The sequence below is a fragment of the Sinocyclocheilus rhinocerous genome, unplaced genomic scaffold, assembly GCF_001515625.1.
Source record: "Sinocyclocheilus rhinocerous isolate Xijiao unplaced genomic scaffold, SAMN03320098_v1.1 scaffold2843, whole genome shotgun sequence".
NCBI lineage: Eukaryota > Metazoa > Chordata > Actinopteri > Cypriniformes > Cyprinidae > Sinocyclocheilus > Sinocyclocheilus rhinocerous.
Window position 1 is genome coordinate 376,796 of NW_015631060.1, and position 5,355 is coordinate 382,150.

The 5,355-nt window shown below is 37.4% G+C and overlaps 1 long non-coding RNA gene across 1 annotated transcript; it reads left to right on the top strand.

The window, feature by feature from the left end:
* Positions 1-1,043: 1,043 nt before the first annotated feature.
* LOC107741451 (uncharacterized) lies at positions 1,044-3,965 on the top strand. The gene is made up of 2 exons (XR_001640201.1): positions 1,044-1,316; positions 3,920-3,965. It is a non-coding gene; the product is annotated as an uncharacterized LOC107741451 (long non-coding RNA).
* The last annotated feature ends 1,390 nt before the right edge of the window (positions 3,966-5,355 follow it).

Consider the following 5,355-nt stretch of genomic DNA (forward strand, 5'->3'; position numbering starts at 1 on the left):
TCTGCCCACTGAGTGGCAAAAAGACGTGAGTGGAAGCATTGGTTTTCAGCATGAATGCTGCGGAAAAAAACACAAAACACATCTAAAACAGGAAAGAGCTTTGCGATTGACTGTACAAAGAAATCGGAGGTATATTTTTACAGACTTCGTAAAATGATTCACAGCATTATGCCTTGTTTGTAAACGAATCTTCAGTAAAATGAAGTGAACAAAGGAAGCAGTTCTTACTGATGCTGTCTGGATCTTCATTAAAAATAAAGTTGATTCACTCTTTAATGTTGGGATCAGAAGGAAGGCGATGCAAAGACTGTTTCCATAGCTTGGCACTGCACAGCGTCTTGTTATCTTCGGATCATCTTTATCATTTGGTTTCTGTGTAGACCTGCATTTGCCTCTCTTGTTATTTACACTACATGCGCAAATCGGTGGGCGGAGCTAAACAGGCAGTGATGTAGAAGCAGGCGTTGATCTTCTTCTGCGGAGGTGGAGTTTAGCCACACTATTACATCATAAAGTGGCACATTCAACAAGCTGTCATTTTGGCAGATGGGCTTCAATATAAGCTGTTTATAGACTAACGAGAAAGTTTTAGAGTTCTGAAACATACAAGATGTTTTTATAGTGCAATGACCTCTTATCTGTCAAAAGATCAAGGGAATGTCCCAACAAAATAAAATTTAAAGAATGTCCATTGAACTTTTCTTAGTGGGGCTGTTAAAGTTTTATCTACTATTAATAGAACAAAAAGATGTAAATTCAAGCAATTAATATACATTTTGGTTGTTCAGGTGCCCAAACTTAAGGGAACAGTGGTTAAACTACACCCTCAACAAATGTAACTGCCTGGGACACCACACGTGAAATTCAAGATTGCTTCATACAAAACCCATCTGGGCAGATTATGATCACTCTCTGGGAGAAACTAATACTGCAAGTACAAGTAAATACATGTAAATGTACTAATCTCAAAACCAGATTGTTCAGGGATGTCGCAACACTCACTACAACTAGACAACCACTGTTACTACAATAGCCTTGATATTTCCCACAGATCAGGGACCTCAAATTTCTGCTGATGGATCTACTGAAACAATGGTGCTTACCACCAAACCACAGGGTGCCCAAGTAGAAATTAACAAACTCTGCCCTATGAGTCACCACAGATGTTGAACATGTGGAGTTGTTTATTCTCATGTCTCAAAATGGAAAACTCCCTCAGGACTTTATAAACATCCAGAAGTGAAAGAAATTTCAGAGCTGCTGTTCAACACGACAATTCAGATCAGGAAAATAAAACTCTTCAAATATTATCGGAGGTGAGTGATTCATTTTGATAAGTTATTTTCATGTGCATGTGTTTCGTCTTGTGCTGAGACATTGATAACTTTGTGCTTCATGCTGTGCTTAAGTAATTTTGATGATTTTATTTAAACATCCTTATTATATCATGATCAAGAAGATCCAATGTGTCTTTTGTAAGAGAATCACAGAAAGTTTGCTTTTATGTTTGTTTGTGTGTGTCTGTGACTATAATGTAAAATTTTAAAGCAGCTAATCATAAAACAGCAATATGACCCAGAATCTCTCCCACCTAAGTTTAAGAGTTTCTACCAGACAGTATCAGTGATATAGTGGGTTCTTTTTGCTTTTGCACCATGCTGCTCGCATCCAGTGTAGACAGTGTTAAATCCATTATGAATCTTGGCTCATTCCTGCACTTGTATTCACCCTCTGTGTTATTAGTTTTTCATTAGATATTTATGTTTTTAATTGTTGTCTTTGTGATGGTATTTCACAATTCTTTCATTCTGACTAACAGACTAGTCCAGGAGTGCCAAACCCAGTTCCTGGAAAGTTACAGAGTTTAGCTGCAACCCTAATTAAACGCATCTGATCCAGCTAATCAAGTCCTTACGGTTTGTTTTAAATCTAAATGTATGTGTGTTGGAGCAGGTTACAGCTAAACACTGCAGGGCTGTGGCCTTCCAGGAACTGAGTTTTACACCCCTTTACTAGTGTCTGTGTAGCGCTCGCTTGACTCTCTTAAAGAGACAGCACCCTGATTAAAAAAAAAATAATAATTATACCATTAACTCTTTCCCCGCCAGCATTTTTTTCAAAAGTTGCCAGCCACCGCCAGCGATTTTGATGATTTTCACTAAAATTTGATGGCCTCCAGAATATTTTGCTGTATGAATATTTGAATATGCAATACACCAAAATAAAGATCAGAGCCTCTACTTTTAAACAATCAAAACAATCAATGTATGATTGGCCTATGATTAAGTGCATCAGAGATGCTTGTACAGAAATAAGGGATGTATTAAGAATCAAATAGAACAAATAAACAAGATGAAATAAAATACAGAAAGGTGTTTCAGTTTGCAAAATCACTTTTCAAAGATTACAATTATTTAAGGTATTCAACTCTTCAATTAGCAGTGAAACCCATAGTTCTTACAACCATTGCTAGCTCGTTGGGGCCCATAAATGAATATCCATTCAGTTCAGAAGAGAAAATAAAGCATAAAATGTACCTACTGGTGACAGTGTTCCGGGACATGGAGCAATGATAATCAAATGATCGTTTCGGACTAGACAAATGGGTTCTCTTCTGAAGCACAAAATCACGACTCTCGCTGACAATGAGCAACTGAATCCTTCGCCTCCGGAGCGCTGTCTGGTGTCCTCGCGTTGTCCTCGTAGATAAATCAATGGGTACTTCTCATTTCTTATTTGTGCATCCTCGTTTCCGTCCTTAGCTCCACCCCCCTTAGGATATGAGGGAAGGATGCAAGGAAAGAAAATGAGGATGGAGAAATCAAAGGAACGGTTATTTGTACATTGGAATATTCTTGATCACTCAAGCGTCACTTCAAAGCGTCATCGGCTGCGCTAAAGGAATCTGCCCTTATATTGTTAAAGTTTGATATTTAAGACATAATAAATATTAATAAAGCAAGATGCCCTGTTTGAAAAATATGACATGTATGGTTTATGTAAACTGCAAAGGTAAAATATAAATTACAATTATTACAACAGATGTAAAGGAGGAGGATAATTTTACATGCGTCAGGTTTTTCGACGAAAAAGACTAACACAAAGGATACACCTGTGTATCCTCGATCACAGCTCCTCTGGAAGCTTCCTCATTCCTCGATCCTCGCAGTGCAATTAGAGAATTGAGATGTCCTTCAAGATGGCTTGAAGTTTGATCGGTTTCCGGGTCACAGGCTCGAGGATGGTGGAGCGAGGAAACGAGGAAGCATCAATTTGAGTATTGAGAAGCACCCAATGTCTCTGCCACAGATTCTGCACGGAGCACTCACTTGTTTAGATTCTGCTAACAGAGTAGCTTAGTACAACACCTGAGTTGCGTCAAAGTCCCTTTCAAGGAAAGTCTGTTCACTTGGCGGCCATATTTGCAATGCCTCCAGGCAGCTATTTCGGGCATCCAATATCAATCTCTTTGAATGGGGAAACATCAAATTCTCCAAAACTGTTCACAAAGCTTATAATTAAATTTCATATTTGAAATCGCCAATAAAATCTGACAAGAACTGTCTCATAAATGTTGTTTTCTGCAGTGACGCAATGACTTTACCAATTAGCGATTGGTTGTTTTATTCAGAAGGCGGGGCTATTCCGCTATATTTCTCCCATTCATAAGTCATAGGCGTGCACCATCTTTGTATATTTAAAGTCTTTGGTTATTCACACAACTCTCAAATTACAGAGTCCTGGGAACTTTGATTAAAAGTCCCCTATCTCCACATTCACACTATAAATTAGTTACTTGAGTTGTAATTGTAGATTAGGGGGTTCAAATCAAAACGCAAGAATCAAATTATCATATACACTGTTCGTTGTCTCATCCCGTCTCTTTCTCATCCACTGTCTTTTTCTCTCTCCCTTCTAGCTCTGCCCCTTACCTCTGCCTGGACTCCCGATTGGCCATTCACAAGGCAAGGAAAAAAAAAAAACTTTTACATTCAATAAATGAATGTTCGAACATACAATACACATCATACCAAATAAACAACATAGTCAAAAGCATTTCAATCCCTCCCCTTCAGTAACCTGTTACTTAAATGAAATGATTGTAGCAGTTAGCAAACATAAACACTGTAATTATCCAATTAGTGTTCAATTCCCATGCAATTCCATTAAATTTTTCTCATTCATTTGTATAAATGCCCCATGAACAAAGTGGGAATTTACACAACATAATTTTCAAATAAAAAATGGAAAAATGTTTATGCATTTTGGCTGTTTATTTACATAACAACAGCATTTTGGGGTCCTGAAAATGCAAACTTTTGAAAACCGTTTTAAAGTGCAAGTTTTTGAAAACAATACCGTTATCGCCATAGTGTAAACTTCAAAAATGTGAATTTGTGAAAATTATTAATCCATGAGTGTTCAGTCTGTAGGTATGTGCGGAGATGCTTAGTGTTTCTTTACAAAGTGACTTTGCTAACTACTGGCCTAGCATGAATAATACAGCGGTTTCAGTTGTTTTCACAGATTAGTGTGAACGGGGATCATTTTGACAACATTGTCGTGCAAATGCAAAGGAAAAACTTTTCCATTTTTAGTACAATTAATGTCATGTAAACATACCCTAATTGTACACTTGATTTTCACTTGATTGTATATTTTGTGAAAATAAGAATTACTATTAGGCCTACATTATTGAAATAAATTGACATTTAAGTTTGTGAATGTCATTGTTGTGAGCAAAACTGCATTAAGGCTGATTATCAGCTTGATACAATATGAATAAGTAGCTGTAAACTTAAAGGGTTACTTCACCCAAAAATTCTGTCATTAATTACTCACCCTCGTGTTGTTCCAAACCCGTAAGACCTTCGTTCATCTTCGGAACACAATTTAAGATATTTTTGATGAAATCTGAGGGCTCTCTGACCCTCCCATAGACAGCAAGGTAACTACCACGTTCAAGGTCCACTTGTGGACGCGCGTTCACGACAGTACCATATACGTGAGCATGTGGCGGCGCTGACCCAGATCTGGCGTAAAGACGTCATCACGCAGAGAGCCCTCAGATTTCATCAAAAATATCTTAAATTGTGTTCCGAAGATGAACGAAGGTCTTACGGGTTTGGAACAACACGAGGGTGAGTAATTAATGACAGAATTTTCATTTTTGGGTGAACTAACCCTTTAAATATGACATTAATACTAATACATATATCAGATATATCAACAGTTTTTTCATAAAGTCATTAGCCACAATGATATTGTGAATGATTACATAATGCTTTTTACTGCACCTTAGAAATCTAAACTCCAATTTTAGTAACACTTGTAGTCACCACTCTATTTTCTCCC